This window comes from Staurois parvus, unplaced genomic scaffold, assembly GCF_062004578.1.
Source record: "Staurois parvus isolate SC_StPar_1 unplaced genomic scaffold, SC_StPar_1.0 ptg000145l, whole genome shotgun sequence".
Taxonomy (NCBI): Eukaryota; Metazoa; Chordata; class Amphibia; order Anura; family Ranidae; genus Staurois; species Staurois parvus.
Window position 1 is genome coordinate 20,082,713 of NW_028317941.1, and position 18,167 is coordinate 20,100,879.

The following is an 18,167-nucleotide window of genomic DNA, read 5'->3' on the forward strand; positions in this document are numbered from 1 at the left end:
TTTTCAAAAGTGAAAGCTGTTGGGGAACTTCTCCCCATACTTCTGCCAAAGGGGGTGGGGTGTATTAACGGTCATCGGCTGCAGCATTGAGAACATGTTACAGGTTTCAACCAAAAATTGGGTGGAACATAACATCTTCCCAATGGAGATATTGCAGGAAAGTTGAAAAACACAATTTACATTAATAAAAGTTCCAAGAGGATAGCTTTGCAGTGTGGAGTTTGTAGTACCTATTGGTTATTTCCTTCATTAGCTCACATATTGTAACACCAGACATGTAAATGGAAAACATAGTACAACCAAAAGACCAAAAAAAGGCTGTAAAAACATTTGAACATGTTATCAACAACAAGAACATAAAACGAAAACATGTTGAAAACTCTCTTGTCGTCTAAAATTTGCCAATGAGGTCTATGAAGTCCTCCAGTCTGTGCAGAAGTGAAGTAACAGAATCTCATATTTTATGCAGTTCACCACAGCACTGGAATAAATCCATAGTCATGCATGCAATTGTGGCACTGTCCACTACATGGCCTGTGAAAAAGTAATGTTAATAATACAACATTGATCAAAGAACTCCAATTATACAAGTAGGTACATACTGACACTTACGTGCAAAGGACCCATGATGACTTTCTTGTGTGGGTGAAGCAGGCTTTTCTTCATCCCCTCCAACTGAGCTGACATCGATCATTTCCAGAGCCACAATGCATCACGAGGGGGATGCTCCCATACATCTAATCCTGAATCTTCATTGTGAGACTGCTGGTCCTTGTTTTGTCTTTCCCCTTGTTTGATGGATGTTTGTTCTTAAATGTAAAAAATATGAAAAAAATACAATAAAATAATTTGTAGAATATATATTTAGGAATATACAATCTCCTTACATATATATACACAATAATTCTTGCATTGCCAACCTACCTTTACATCCTGTATCCTTTGGGGTGGATTCTTCAATGCTTTCCTTGTCTTGCACTGTTTTCAAAGATGGTTTGTCCACTTTAAGATGCCTTGATGATCCTGCAGAGAAGACAAAATGTTACCAAAACATTTTCCCATATGATTGCAAAGGTTGCATTATATTTTCACCTTTTTCACCTTCAGCCATTCAATGCATGAGGTACACTTCCCAAACTGGAAGGGAGTGGGGCTGAGACATGCTATGTGTGTATACATAGAAACACAGAGCTAGCTCTGCAGCGAGCCCATGTAAATCAGCTTGCTAGGGGGCACTAGGGGGAGTATCCAGCAGCGCCTGAGGGGTAGACAAGTGGTGGATCAGGCCTGCTGTTTGCAAAACCCAGACAAAAGTAAATTTTTTTTTTATTTTTTACCATGTAACCTACAAGAACCAAATGGAACATCCACCTAAACAAAAAACATTTATACTCACCCACTCTACCTGCATTCCTCATCAAGTACAGTTGTTGTTCCCTGACGTGTTGAATGCCCACTAACATGTGCAGTTATAAATACACAATATATGTTCTAAACATGTACAAATATTATTTGCACATACCTGTGGATTGCTCCGCCATATAGGATGCTAGTTGTTGTTCATGTTCCTGGTCTTCATTTCCACCCGCCATGGTCTTAACATATTGGAACTTGCGTACTTTTTTCTTTGCAAGCTTCTTCTTTATCTTTCCTTTAAAAATTAAAAGAGTTTACTTAATATATGCACAAAAGTAAAAAAAAATAAATAAAAATTAAAAAACTTACTTTTTGGATGAGTTGGTGGATGGGACCTAGTTGGGCCTATTCCCTGCGTTTAGGATCTGACCATCTTTTCCAGAGTTGATCTTTTTAATGTAGGATGCCATATTTATTCTTGAGAGCTTCTATCACTTCATCTAGAATCTTATCTTTTCTTGTATTTGGCTTTCTGTAGTTTTTAAGTTTGCTATCATAGTCATTTCTTTCAAGCAGAAACACAAGCTCCAGCATTTATCCTCTGCTCATGGCTGTAGCCTTTTTTATATTTCTGGAAACCTTCTTGCTGTGCTCTGTCTTGGAAGGCTGTGTCTCTTCTGTGTCCTCCATGCTGCTTGCTGGTGATAATTCACATACACAGTGCGGGTAGGGTGTGACAGGGGCAGAGCTCACGACGCACACTCACTAGCTTCCATACCGAGTGATCGTTGAGTCACAACGAATATTTCGTTACGAAACTCAGAACATTTCATCTTCTAAAGAAATGTCACGAACGAAGGTAAGCCTTGACATGTTCTCTTTAGGCTTAAATTCAATATATTAATAGTTCATGCAATATCATACTGATAAGGCATGATATGTTGGATTTCTTTGACAGGAGCCATGGCAGACAAATTTACATCGCCTGAATTCTTGCCATTGTTCATTGACCAATACAAGCAGATGCCTTGTTTGTGGAAAGTCAAGGCCAAGGACTACTCGGACAAAAATAAAAAGCATGAGGCCTACAACAAGCTTGCTGAAATGTGCAAAGCTGTCTGTCCACAAGCAAATATCAATTATGTTAAACAAAAATTGCTAATCTGAGGACAGTGTTTAAAAAAGAACAAAACAAAATCAGTGCATCTGAACAGTCAGGGGCTGCAGCAGATGACATCTATGTACCAATACTTTGGAACTTTAACAGCTTGCCCTTTCTCACTGATCATTGTGACTCCAGAACCTCATTGTCAACTCTTCCATCAACTTCAACTGAGTCGTCACCTGAACTGTATGGAGATGACCCAGAGGAGCTACCACTGACACAGGAGCAATCAGTGACACAGGAACTACCACTGACACAGGAGCTATCAGTAACACCGGTAAAATAGTTTATTTTTTAACACCTTTTATTCCTGAAATGATCCATTCCTACTATTATGCACTATTTGCCTATATATATGCCTCTCATCTGTAAGTACTTTAGAATTTTGGATGATTTGTTAAATACTACTTCCATCCCTAGGAAATTTCAGATGGAACCATCATGTCACCACCAAGAACACCTGTGGCTAGACTAAGAAAAAGGAAAAATCTGGATGATGCTACTACATCCTTCCTTACACAAGCTTCAGCAGCCCTACAGAGGAGAGCCGATGAACAGGATGCCTTTGGAATATTGACTGCCAATAAACTGTGAAACATTTCTGTTCACCAGAGACAAATGGCAGAGTGCCTGCTGCTCCAAGTAATGAATAAAGGGGCAAAAGGTGAAATTACCCCAAACACCTGCATTGCAGAATCACAACCTGCACCTCCAATGCCACCTCCAACAACACCAACACCATCTTCATCACTGCAGCACACACTACAATGGCATTATCCTGCACCTGATTGTCAATCCTCGTCATGGTGCCAGGATTATCATTACACCAATCTTTAGTTTAATGTTCTGTTTTTCTTTGTTTTCTGGACATGTTATAAAGCATTATGTTGTGCACTTTGTTCATCATGGTTATGGGTTTTTTTGGACCATGGTATAATGGGAATATTGTGAATAATAAAGTTATTGTTGAAAACATAATTTTTTTATTTGTGGTTTTATTTTTACAACAACAAGCAAACACACACATTAATTGTGATGCAGTGACATATGTTATGTTAGTTTTTTGGGGGTTGGGTGAAGAAAACATGCTTAATGACATTAATGGCTGTAATGCTACAAATATTCCGTGGTGTTTATTTTCTTTAGGTTCTTCCGGGTCATAAGCAGCTTCCGATCATGCGCGGTCTTTCGTATCCAATTCTTCTTGTACGAAAACTGTACACATTAAACAAAAATCATTCGTTCTGTTCACAAACGAAAAAAATTTTGATGTTTGCACCATCGTTAATTTTTGTTTGTAAGATCGGAATCGGCTGTAGAAAATGATGTACACACCGTCAGAAAATTGCACGATTGCTCGTCGGACGAATACGTTCGTCTGATTTTATTATAGTGTGTACGGGCATAAGAATTGGCAAGATGTAATATAATAAATGTTTGCTTTTAGGTTTAAAACTGCTTTAGCTCCCTAATCAAATTTGCCATGCTTGATCCTTTTTTCTACATGTATAAACGCAGGTTAAACTGACAAACATATTAACCATTAGCATCTCTGTAACTAGGGACTCCTTTCTTCCTTCTCTTGACAAAACACACTGTAAGGGGGTGTGAATTTTTTGGCTGGATCTTCTTTTTCCACTGTTTAGACCAGTGGTTCTTAACCTTGTTGGAGGTACTGAACCCCACCAGTTTCATATGCGCATTCATCGAACCCTTCTTAATTGGAAAAATAAAATATGATTTTTAAAATTCAAAACATAGGTATATATTTAGGTATATATTTATACATAGGTGCACAAAATGAACAAAACCGTTAAGAACAAAGAACAAAACCATTAAAACATGATTTTCACACAAAAACAAAAACATAATAATGAATATTTACTGCATGAATCATATGAGTCAGGTGTGGGTCTTCACCTCCGCCGAACCCGCGAGACTGACTCACCGAACCCCTGGGGTTCGATCGAACCCAGGTTAAGAACCACTGGTTTAGACCCAGATTAGCAATCGTACCAATGGCTTGATACTTCTGACATACCAAACTATGTATTTGTTATATGTGATATGACATCTTGTTTATTCTATTACATGAAACCCCTTACTGAACTATTATTATTCCTGTACTTATTTCTACAACTAATAAAGAAATAAAGTAAAAAAAAAAAAAATATGGGCATTCATTGAAGAGAAAACAATATTTTTCTATGGCATTTTTCATTTACACAACATTCTGGACAGTAGACCTTTAACAATCAAGTCCACCTGAAAGCTTTTATACCCTTTTTAATTCGTTAATTCATAAAATAAAGTAAATATATAAATATGTACAGTACTTGTTTACAATGATTTCGGGACTTGTTTGCGACTTGAGACTTTGATGCCACTTGCTTGTAACTTTGATATTTTGCTTGACTTTTAGCTTTGGCCATAACAATACAGAGCATGCCACATATTATTGACCTTATAAAACCCTCTGAAGTTGCAAATGAATGAAACGAATGAATACAAATTAATTTGTTGTTTTCGTTATATAATTTATTTCAGACTCCTTGAAATTTGTTACTATTGTGATTCGGAGATTATGATACATTCAAATCTCTGAATACTGAAAATGTAATTCGAAATTCGATTAGTAACGATACGTATCGTAAATTGTGCATCACACGAAGAGCAACATACTGTATTCATTAGGCTACCCTACCTGTGGCAAACGCAACAAAGAAATTCAAGTTTCTTTTTGAAATTTCCACATTTCTCAACTGTGTATTTTTCCACGTTTGCTGCCCAATTTTTCATTTCTAAATGTGCTGTCTTGATTGCTGAGTTTGGGGTGCCATTAACAATGAATGGCATTGCAAGTTTCGAAATACGTTGTTTGCTTGTTTCATGAGCGAGCACAAAACATGCAATTTACACCCATTCATGTGTTATACAAATGAGAATGTTATTTAAATGTTATTTAATTTTTGTACACAGGTAAATCAAATCAAAATTAAAATCCACACAGACACTAGTCAATGTAAAGGTAAGCCCTATGTAGAACTGTATATACAGTAGCAAAACCTGTGACCAGAGAAGGCGCTCTCTGGTAGATATGTATCTAACCTTTGGTGGAGGATCATTTTCTGACTTTGGAAGAATGATAGAGGGATATTCATGACAACTTCCCAGCACAAAATGCCCCATTCTGGCATTGATGTATCTCTCTATGCCATTTCAGAGCTGTTCTTAATTAGCACCAATATACTTATCTTACATAGCATCAGAATTTAAAAGTGGTGATAGTATGAACTACCTGAATCTCACACATGCATTGAAAAGCTTTTCAAAACTGTTGCAAGGATTTCCTAAATTAGGCACAGGCTGATTTTAAAGGGGCCAAACCACTAAAAAATGTTATATTATCTTTATTGGATTCCTCTGATAGAATTCCTAAATTCAAATGTTATATAGTTTGGCAAAAATGACTAGGTGTCTAAGAAATGTAAGTTACTAATTTTTTATTTTGTACATTTCCTATTCATTGGGTATATGGAGAGAGCAGTAAAACCAGCCCCCGCAATCCAAATGGCCTAATTTTCAAATGTTAGCTTTCACCTCTGAGAATGGAGCTCTAGTTTGTCCATCAACCCAGCCAACCTCAAAGTAACACAATGAGCCTCTCTAACCAAAAGAGAATATACTCTACATTGTTGCAGGAATATGCCAGATTTCTGGTTTTGACAGCGAATGTCACTATTTTCATATCAGGAACCTTGGGCTCGTGGGCTCCCAGGGCATTAATGAAAGAGTCAAAAAACATATCCAGTCATTTATCTCTCTGCTTTATTCATTTGCCCTTTCTTGAAAATGCAATGACTATGTTTAAAGTACAATAGCTCATGACAGCAAGTCAGAAATAAACCTTTACTTTGTTAAATTTTGCATGGCATTATTAAAGGGGATGGACAAACCAATGGCAACATCACATGAGAAAGTTATTTAAAAAAAAAATTACATTTACAAACACAGCTGCAAGGATGATTCATATTAGAACAGTTGTCAGAAGTATGTGCGTAAAAACAGTATAAAGCAACAGTTTCTAAGAGGCCAAAAAGCAAATGGCTGAATAACAGGTGCATTTGTTAAGAAACTGTTTATATATCAAAGGAAACAGTATGGAAAAAAAATGACTGCTGTAGTGCTACCCCCATAGGAGCTGCTGATTAGAATGGTCCCTCAGTTCTTTTCCTCAACCTTTTCCAAAAAAACCTTAGCCCCTCTAACACACCAGTTGTAAAAACATACAATATCACAGGAAATTACTAAAGCTACTTAGTTTCCAGTAGTGGCACTATATATCGAAGAAAACAGGCAGGGGAACAAAGGGGACTTGCAGAATAATTATTACAGGAGGGGCCGCCCTTTGAGATGTTCTTCTGCTAGCTATCATTGGGGCCCTTTATTTATTTTATTTATTTATTTTGGGTACTTATATAGCGCCGTCAATTTACGCAGTGAATTACATATATATTGTACATTCACATCAGTCCCTAACCCTCAGGGGGTATACAATCAAAGGTCCCTAACTCACATTCATACATACACATACTAGGGCCAATTTAGACAGGATCCAATTAACCTACCAGCATGTCTTTGGAGTGTGGGAGGAAACCGGAGTACCCGGAGGAAACAGGGAGAACATGCAAACTCCAGGCAGGAGGCGCCGTGGCTGGGATTCGAACCAATGACCCTAGTACTGCCAGGCGGAAGTGCTAACCATTTAGTCACTTTGCTGCCCTTTAAGAGCATTGGTTCACTTAACAACAGTCCCAGTTAACCTGCATGCAGTATAGCTTTGGCATAGTCTTGGCAGAGTAGATGGAGTGCAGATGAGGGAAAGGTTCAGTATAATGCGGTATAGAGTTGCTATAGGTGCAGTCTAGGTTTGGAAAAAGTGCAGTGTGGGGTGCAAAATGGGTGCAGTGTGGATTGGGTACATTTGGTGTCCTGCTCTGAGTGGCTCAGTTCCTGCTAGCAATATCAACAATGGGCAAATATCCTTCTCACCAATCCCTGGGATGCTGTAACCTCTTGCTGTAGAAGACGGGCCTCCTCGGTCTCTCCCCAAAAGCCTTTGGTGACTAGTGGTGGAACAGCAGAGGGTGAGTGGATGCTCCAGTCTCTACGCAGAAGTGGTGCGGGTGTTATGATTAGGGCCGTGGATAAGTGGGGGACCACCAGTCCTCCTGTACAGGGCCCAGGTTTGCAAGGGGCCCAGGTAACTGGGTGAATCAGATGTGGGCAGGGAGGGTGATCGACATGGCGGGGGGCAGTTACTGGAACTGATCCCCTATATGACTCTCTACGGCGGCCGAAATCTGGCTTCTTCTCTTCTCCCTCCTGCTGGCTTTCAGCTGCTACAGAGAGAGCCATATTGGGGATCGGTTCCAATAATAGGTCCCCCATTCCACACCCATCATCCGCCCTCTGCATCATATGTTTCCCCCTGCAGCCCAGACCCTCCTGTGTTTCCCCACCCTACAGTGCTGCCGGCTTCCCTCCTCTCATTCTCACCAGCAGCTGCACACAATAGGATCCTTCAGGATGGAGAACGGGGGAAGGGTCCGGTAAATATGTCACATTTACCAGCCCCTTTCTTTCCTGAATGAACACAATGAGTGATCATTCATAACTGAAGCATAGTAAACTGTGTTTATTTGGAGAGGGACCCTTTCAGGTTGGCTGTATGGGGCCCCATGGTTTCTAACAGCAGCCCTGGTTATGATGTGGGCAGTGCTGTGCTGCCCCCTGAATGTCCTTACTCCCAGTCTCAGGCTCTGATCTCTCCTGGTCTAGTTTCCAGCTGGTAAGCGAATATTCAGACAGAGGTGCTCTCTCTCTAACTCCCTTGGTGCCAAGAGGAAGAACTCTTCACTCATCATCTCTTCACTCCTCCTACTGCACGGTGCATATTGGGATCTGTACTGTAATCATTATACTGTAGCCATCATATGGCTGCTGTCTCAAAAAACAACTCCCAGGATTCTAAATGATCTGCATAGAAGTCTATGGGATTGCTTGGTGCTAGCTCTCCCCCTTCTGGCTGGAGTAGGATGGTGCAGCATAACATCAGTATTTCAGTAGAGGGAGAAAAAATTAAAGGGCTATGTCTCCATCACTATATTACTGCAGCACAGCACCTGGCTACACTACCAAACATGAGCGATCTGAATAAGCAAAGATGAACTAGCAAAGATGAATATAGACAGGAGCCAATAACCTATCCAGCATGCCTTTATAATGTGGAAGGAAACCTAAATACCCAAGGGAAACTCACACAAGGAAAGCAAGAGCATGCAAATGTCATGCAGGTAGTGTCCTGGTTGGATCCCAGTTCTGCAAGGCAGGAGAGCTATCCACTAAGCCACTGTGCTTCTCTATCAGTTCCTCTGAGTACAGAGGCTGGAACAGAGCTCTTCTAGCTCTGTCCAGCATCTCCCAGCAGCAATAGAACACTATTGGAAGTGATCTGCTGATGCAGAGCTTCATGAAGAGTGGGGGATCTGTAAAAACAATAAATAAATATATTATATATAAATAGAATATTCTCTTCCCATGGGTCCTAACAATGATGTTGGATAATCTGTATGACATTTGCATTCACTGCGCAAGCATCAAAGGTCCATGTAAGTAAATACAATGTGGATACATTTTTTTGCAATCTCACACCTGTGTACTAATTTGTGCTCTTAACCCAACAAATCTTATAAGAATTTGTTGCTGCCATTGAGATGGGTTCTTAAAGTACTATGAGGAAGAACTACCTGAATTTGCTGCACATGTCAGTAATTAGAGATGAGCGAATCGAACCAGGCGAACCGGAATTCGAGTCGAATTTCAGGAAATATTCGATTCGCGTCGAATCCGAAATTTTGCCTACTTCGGGTGCGCGAATCGAATATTTCCCGATCAGCCGGCAAAAGTGTCCCTGCAGTGAGCTCCGCTATTTCTGACAGTTCTCTGACAGAAGGAACACATGTTTAGCGGTTGAAACATTGTATCTATTAGTTTCCATTTAGGATACAGATGTTTCAACCGCTGTACATGTGAAGAAGCTGTCAGAGAACTGTCAGAAATAGAGGAACTCTGCACATACACTTTTTGCCGGCTTGGAATTATTCTTATTTTCATCCTACTTCTTCTTCTTCTTCTTCATCCTCATCCTCATCCTCAGAAGAAGAAGAAGAGGATGAGGATGAAGAAGAAGAAGAAGTAGGATGAAAATAAGAATAATTCCAAGCCAGCAAAAAGTGTATGTGCAGAGTTCCTCTATTCTGCAGATACACTTAGAGGAGCTCTGCACATACACTTAGAGGAGCTCTGCACATACACTTTTTGCCGGCTTGTAATTAATCTTATTTTCATCCTACTTCTTCTTCTTCTTCTTCATCCTCATCCTCAGAAGAAGAAGAAGAGGATGAGGATGAAGAAGAAGAAGAAGAAGAAGAAGTAGGATGAAAATAAGAATAATTCCAAGCCGGCAAAAAGTGTATGTGCAGAGTTCCTCTATTCTGCAGATACACTTAGAGGAGCTCTGCACATACACTTTTTGCCGGCTTGGAATTAATCTTATTTTCATCCTACTTCTTCTTCTTCTTCATCCTCATCCTCAGAAGAAGAAGAAGAGGATGAGGATGAAGAAGAAGAAGAAGTAGGATGAAAATAAGAATAATTCCAAGCCGGCAAAAAGTGTATGTGCAGAGTTCCTCTATTCTGCAGATACACTTAGAGGAGCTCTGCAGATACACTTAGAGGAGCTCTGCACATACACTTTTTGCCGGCTTGGAATTAATATTATTTTCATCCTACTTCTTCTTCTTCTTCTTCATCCTCATCCTCATCCTCAGAAGAAGAAGAAGAGGATGAAGAAGAAGAAGAAGAAGAAGTAGGATGAAAATAAGAATAATTCCAAGCCAGCAAAAAGTGTATGTGCAGAGTTCCTCTATTCTGCAGATACACTTAGAGGAGCTCTGCACATACACTTAGAGGAGCTCTGCACATACACTTTTTGCCGGCTTGGAATTAATCTTATTTTCATCCTACTTCTTCTTCTTCTTCTTCATCCTCATCCTCATCCTCAGAAGAAGAAGAAGAGGATGAGGATGAAGAAGAAGAAGAAGAAGTAGGATGAAAATAAGAATAATTCCAAGCCGGCAAAAAGTGTATGTGCAGAGTTCCTCTATTCTGCAGATACACTTAGAGGAGCTCTGCACATACACTTAGAGGAGCTCTGCACATACACTTTTTGCCGGCTTGGAATTAATCTTATTTTCATCCTACTTCTTCTTCTTCTTCTTCATCCTCATCCTCATCCTCAGAAGAAGAAGAAGAGGATGAGGATGAAGAAGAAGAAGAAGAAGAAGAAGAAGTAGGATGAAAATAAGAATAATTCCAAGCCGGCAAAAAGTGTATGTGCAGAGCTCCTCTAAGTGTATCTGCAGAGCTCCTCTAAGTGTATCTGCAGAATAGAGGAACTCTGCACATACACTTTTTGCCGGAAACCGCTGTATGGAGGGAATGTCCCAGAACTGTCAGAAATAGACTATTTATGACAGTTCTGGGACATTCCCTCCATACGGCGGTTGAAACCGCTGTATGGAGTGAATGTCCCAGAACTGTCAGAAATAGACTATTTCTGACAGTTCTGGGACATTCCTTCCATACAGCGGTTGAAACATTGTATCTATTTGTTTCCATAAATGGATCCATTTATGGAAACAAATAGATACAATGTTTCAACCGCTGTATGGAAGGAATGTCCCAGAACTGTTAGAAATAGTCTATTTCTGACAGTTCTATGACATTCCCTCCATACAGCGGTTGAAACTGCTGTATGGAGTGAATGTCCCATAACTGTCAGAAATAGACTATTTCTGACAGTTCTGGGACATTCACTCCATACAGCGGTTTCAACCGCTGTATGGAGGGAATGTCATAGAACTGTCAGAAATAGACTATTTCTAACAGTTCTGGGACATTCCTTCCGTACAGCGGTTGAAACATTGTATCTATTTGTTTCCATAAATGGATCCATTTATGGAAACAAATAGATACAATGTTTCAACCGCTGTATGGAAGGAATGTCCCAGAACTGTCATAAATAGTCTATTTCTGACAGTTCTATGACATTCCCTCCATACAGCGGTTGAAACCGCTGTATGGAGTGAATGTCCCATAACTGTCAGAAATAGACTATTTCTGACAGTTCTGGGACATTCACTCCATACAGCGGTTGAAACATTGTATCTATTTTTTTCCATAAATGACATTCTGCAAATACACTTAGAGGAGCGCTGCAGATACACTTTTTGCCAGCTTGGAATTAATCTTATTTTCATCCTACTTCTTCTTCATCTTCTTCTTCTTCATCCTCATCCTCATAAGAAGAAGAAGAGGATGAGGATGAAGAAGAAGAAGAAGTAGGATGAAAATAAGAATAATTCCAAGCCGGCAAAAAGTGTATCTGCAGCGCTCCTCTAAGTGTATCTGCAGAATGTCATTTATGGAAAAAAATAGATACAATGTTTCAACCGCTGTATGGAGTGAATGTTCCATAACTGTCAGAAATAGACTATTTATGACAGTTCTGGGACACTCACTCCATACAGCGGTTGAAACATTGTGTCTATTTGTTTCCATAAATGACATTCTGCAGATACACTTAGAGGAGCGCTGCAGATACACTTTTTGCCAGCTTGGAATTAATCTTATTTTCATCCTACTTCTTCTTCTTCTTCTTCTTCATCCTCATAAGAAGAAGAAGAGGATGAGGATGAAGAAGAAGAAGAAGTAGGATGAAAATAAGAATAATTCCAAGCCGGAAAAAAGTGTATCTGCAGCGCTCCTCTAAGTGTATCTGCAGAATGTCATTTATGGAAAAAAATAGATACAATGTTTCAACCGCTGTATGGAGTGAATGTCCCATAACTGTCAGAAATAGACTATTTATGACAGTTCTGGGACATTCACTCCATACAGCGGTTGAAACCGCTGTATGGAGGGAATGTCATAGAACTGTCAGAAATAGACTATTTATGACAGTTCTGGGACACTCACTCCATACAGCGGTTGAAACATTGTATCTATTTGTTTCCATAAATGGATCCATTTATGGAAACAAATAGATACAATGTTTCAACCGCTGTATGGAGTGAGTGTCCCAGAACTGTTAGAAATAGTCTATTTCTGACAGTTATATGACATTCCCTCCATACAGCGGTTGAAACCGCTGTATGGAGTGAATGTCCCATAACTGTCAGAAATAGACTATTTATGACAGTTCTGGGACATTCACTCCATACAGCGGTTGAAACCGCTGTATGGAGGGAATGTCATAGAACTGTCAGAAATAGACTATTTCTGACAGTTCTGGGACACTCACTCCATACAGCGGTTGAAGCATTGTATCTATTTGTTTCCATTTGTTTTCATCTCCAAGGGCATTTAAATTAAAGGTACAGTGTTCTGCACTAATTTAAAGGCTCTCTGAAGCCTAGAAACCCTTTTAATAAGTTAAATTCGTAGCGAATTAATTCGCATCGAATCGAATTTCATACTGGAATTCGCCGAATCAGCCGAATCGAATTTTTGAGAAATTCGCTCATCTCTATCAGTAATGTTACCAACACTGATGAGAATGCTTCTTGCCAGAAAAGTGCCATTAGGGCTGTTTTGAATTCCCCTGACCATGTAGGCAATGAGATTTACATACTGTAACTGAGTCACCCTAATGCTGGAGTTCTACTTTAAATCAACCCTTTCACTAGGAAAAAATATACTGTCACATATAAAATACAGCCACCTACACGTACCTCCACCAACAATATACCAGAATCTGATGGGCAAACCCTTGCCACACATTACTATTGGGCATCACGACAAGCCTTCACCAATAAGAACGTGCAAAAAGCAAGATTGGCAAGATTAGTGAACAGGTTTGGACACTATTAGGATTGCCCAAGCTTTGCCCATCAGAATGGCTCACATTCAGGCATAGTGGTGGGGCTTTGAAGCTCCTGAAGGTATGTGCAGCCATCTTTAGCAGTTTATGTGGCAGATTGGCTAAATGTTCCTCCATGACATAGATAAAAATGAAATTGCCACACCAAGTATGCTTATATGGCCTCAATACAACATAGCTATAAATGTGCCACAATACATCAATTTGGATGCTTAGCTGCACATATACAGTATTGCTTAATGGTATTCATTTACATTAATGTCTAATAAAGGGAAAATTAATGAGAGCTTTAGGACTCTGATCTTTAGGAAACCATACTGTCAATAAAGGAATGCACAGAATTCTCCTGCCTCTAATACAAAATCTTATTGTCTCTAATTGTGCCTCATGGAGAATAGCTCTTCTGTTTCCGTATGATTTATCCACCAGAACTTGAACCGTGTTTTAGGGATTCTAACGGCTTACTTACGAAGTCATACAGTAGATGTTAATCTTAATTTACTGACATTTCGTTTTCTAAAGCACTGTGTATCGTAAACATCTGCCATTAAAAGAAATTGTTTTCAACTTATTTTTTAATTCTTTGTTTCATTTCAGTGCTGCTGACATCTTGATGCCTCTTTGTATACACTTCCCGCCTACATGTACTCATTTCAGAGGACCATGCTGTGACAAATGCGGGTCAGACCACTGCCCTTTTCACCGGTTTCTGACAAATGACTGGCCAACCTCACACTGAACTGTCACTGATACACAACAATGCCACTCTCAGCCTCACCCTGCACAAAGATTTTTCAGCGTGCTGGACCCCAATCTAAATTGCCAGCCAAGAAGTAGGAAACTTTCTCAATGTTAGCAATAGCAACTATGATTTTAAAATGAACTTTTGTAAACACACTGTCACCACAGATAGGTATGTCCAGAGATTTAGACTACAGTAGCACTCTTCAAGAGACAGAGATTCCTTTAGTTGGCATTAGAGACAGTTTTAGCACTTTTCAAAATATAGTTTAATAATTAAAAGGTAAATGGTGCAAATAAAATATTTACCAAAAAAAGGTATTACAAAGAAACAAAGAGACAACAAGGCAACTGCAAGACAAAAGTGTGAAAAATGAAAGTACTTGCAAGTCCTGGTTTTCAGAGTCCAATGAACAAGCAAGATGGTACAAAGCCTCTCTTAAAGCGGAGTTCCACTCATGCTGTCAAAAAATAAAAGTCAGCAGCTACAAAAACTGTAGTTTCTGACTTTTAAAAAACACACACTCACCTGTCCCTCGTGTTGGGAATGCAACAGCATGTACTATAATGTACTATATATAGTATTGTGTGTTAATATCACTTGACCAGTAGATGGCACTGTACGCTAAAGGTTACTAGTTGTGTATGTGTAAAACTTGCTGCTTCTTTCTTCCTCTCTATCATCTCTTCAGGAAGTAATGTGTCTGTAACATGTCTGCTGTGCAATGTGCTCTGTATGTTTGTAACTTAAGCCACACAAGTAAAGCCTGAATTCTGCTATCACTACCAGTGTCTTCTATACCACATAACCAACACCTCAGTCCCGTGTTGTGTCCCTTGCTGCCCATTTTACCGGCCGTCTTCTCTCCCCGGGTGCCGGCATCTTCAGTGTGGGCACCCAGCTGTGACAGCTTGTGGCTTCACAGCCGGGTACCCACTGCGCATGCTCAAGTAGCGCTGCGCTTCCTGATGGTCCTGTAGTCTTCTGGGACCTGTCACATGTCCCAAAAGACTATGGGGAGGGAGGAAGGGAGGACACCTTCCACTTCTGATAACCTAGGTGTTCGGAGCGGAAGTGGGAGCGAGTACCTGTCAAATTCCAGTACCCGCTCCCCTTCCCCCGCCCCCCCAAAAGTGCCAATCCTTAATGGGGAACGGGATATCAGTCTTTAAAGCAGAACTTCCCCTTTTGGGTTGAGCTCTACTTTAAGTCCTCTTAGGTGTTCCTTAGTTTGATGTTAAAGCTGTAGTAAACCACCAAAAATGTTTTAAAAAAATGGCCCCTGCAAAATAACATCATGTACTAGTATGCATCAGATATTAGCACATTATGAAAGACTTACCTTAGAATGAACCCCTCCAGTGTCGCGCTGTCACAGGGCTTCCATCTTCACCCGGGCTTCTTTCTGGATTTGTGGGCTTTGGCTCTTAGACTGGCCGAGCTATGATGACGTCCCTCCCGCACATGTATGCGAGAGTTACGGCCGTGGCACAGCTCTCTCAATTGATGGCGCACAGTCCAATGAGATGCGCCTGTGATGTCACTGGCTGCTACTATAGTAAATACCTCCTAAAAGGTGCACATTTAGGAGATATTTACTGTACCTACAGGTAAGCCTTGTTTCAGGTAAGCCTTATTTTAGGCTTACCTGTAGGTACAAGTAAACAAGGTAGGTTTACTACCACTTTAAATGAGAGCTGTCCACTGCAGGGGCAGTCTCTTTTTCTTGTAGGTAATGAAGGTGTTGACAGAAATTACTTGACCAATCATTCGGTCTAGGGTGTGGCTGCTGGGTGACACTATGTATACGGCCATGTCCCAGCTATACGTTTCTGTAGGTATTAACCACTTGCCCATCCTGAGGATTTACCCCTCTTCCTGACCAGGCCATTTTTTGTGTTACCACGCTGCATTATTTTAACTGACAATTGCACGGTCATGCAACACTGCACCCAAATGAAATGTATGTCCTTTTTTCCCACAAATTGAGCTTTCTTTCGGTGGTAGTTGATCAACTGTGCATTTTTTTTTGCTATAAAAAAAAAGACAATTTTGAGAAAAAAAACTATATTTTTTACTTTTTGCTATTAAACATGTTACTTGTTACATGTTACATAAAAAATGTAACAATTCTAATTTCTGCTATATGTCTTTGCTCAAAAAAATCCCAATACGTGTAAATTAATTGGTTTACGTGAAAGTTATAGCGTTTACTAATAACGGCAGCGATCAGTGACTTATAGCAGGACTGCAGATCTACGGCGGGCATTCTGGCACTGAGGGGAACTGACTTGGTGTCACTGACACCAATACAGTGATCAGTGCTAAAAAAAGCACGGACACTGTACTAATGACACTGGGCAGGAAGGGGTTAACACAAGGGCCAATCAAAGAGTTAACTGTGTGCTGGGAGTGTTTTACTGGGGGGCGGTGTGTTGGTGCTTCACTGTAAGCACATTGCTCTGGATGGCTCTGCTGTGCACAGCCATCCAGAGCAGTGTGACCGAGCTGACAGGGAGGAGGACTTTTAGTAAACAAAGCAGCCCTCCTCCCTGTTGGAGATCCTCTGTAAGCTCCAGGCGCCAGCAGGTAATCACTGGGTGGGACCCGGTGATTGACAGCTGCGAATGGCAGCGCGGGTAGGGCGCACGTGCGTCTCGTGCGTGCCCCCTATGCGGACATGCAAAATCACGCATATATATGTGATTTTGCGTACCCCTGCCGCCCTGTAGCAGTATATCTGCTATAGGGCGGTGGGGATGAGGTTAATATCTTTGAATACCTACAGGTTACAGTCTGCTAATGTTTATAACTTTGACCAGCACTGAATGACCTTCAGAATGAATATAAACATGGCATGTTTCGGATATCCACTTTACGCAGGAGGGATAAGGTGTTTCAGTGGCTCCCCATATCATCTAATATAGCGGTGTTTGGACTTAAACTACAAATTAACCTGGGGAAAGAAAATATGTCCTTATTCTGGCTGTGCTGTTAATTTTTCATGAGTTATGAAATACGCTGGGTTTATGAAATCTATCCAGAGGAAAGAAACAGCAATGTGTATTGCTACGTCAGATAAGGTATTTATAGATGTTAAATGACTGATGTGCCTGGGACCCGACCAAGTATCTGGTAAAATTCCAGTTACTCAAGTGGGCAAGTCAGACATTTGTTTTAAGGTTTCTGGATTGAAGTGTGGATTTGGTTAATAGGCATGAGAGGGTCTGCACGTGTCCTGACCTGATAAGGAGGTTCTGGCACCAGCTAACAGTTTTTGTATTGTATGAACTGAAGAAGGATTGAGGAGATGAAAAAGGGGGCCACTGTTGTAATTCACCAACTTGTGTTACAAACTGTCATGGCTGAATTCTGAACAACATGGCATCCTTGCCCTTTCGCATAGCTTTCTGAGGGGCTCAGTATGCGTCACCATTACACATAATGTACGTGGAACTTGTAGTCTCCATCAGAAATTCCTTTGACAGGATAACAAAGCAGGACCGCAGAGTGCTATCACTCTATAACAGGAAGTGTCTGAACAAAGACCTCCATGGCAGGATCACAAGGTATTATTTTAATGAAAGCTTCAATTTTAAATACATTCCAAATTATTTTTAAAATTAACTAATAAATGGGAACTTTGCTATCCCAATCAACAATAACTATTTTTAATCCTTATGCTGCTAGCCTTATTAAATAGGTAGAAAGGTATAGTATTGTCACGGATCCCATCCACACGCTCATGCCCACAGCGACTAGCTAACCGAGGCGTGCACGTCCGGCCATGAATTGGGGTAAAGAGGGAATGAGGGGGACTTACATTGAATATATAAGACTGGCCGTGATATACTTTCACAGCCCGCACTACCCCTGGCCACCTAGAGGGAGACTCCACT

General features: G+C 40.4%; 1 pseudogene; it reads left to right on the forward strand.

Moving 5' to 3' along the window:
• The first annotated feature begins 2,319 nt into the window (after positions 1-2,319).
• Positions 2,320-3,358, forward strand: LOC149464959 (uncharacterized; annotated as a pseudogene).
• Positions 3,359-18,167: the final 14,809 nt, after the last annotated feature.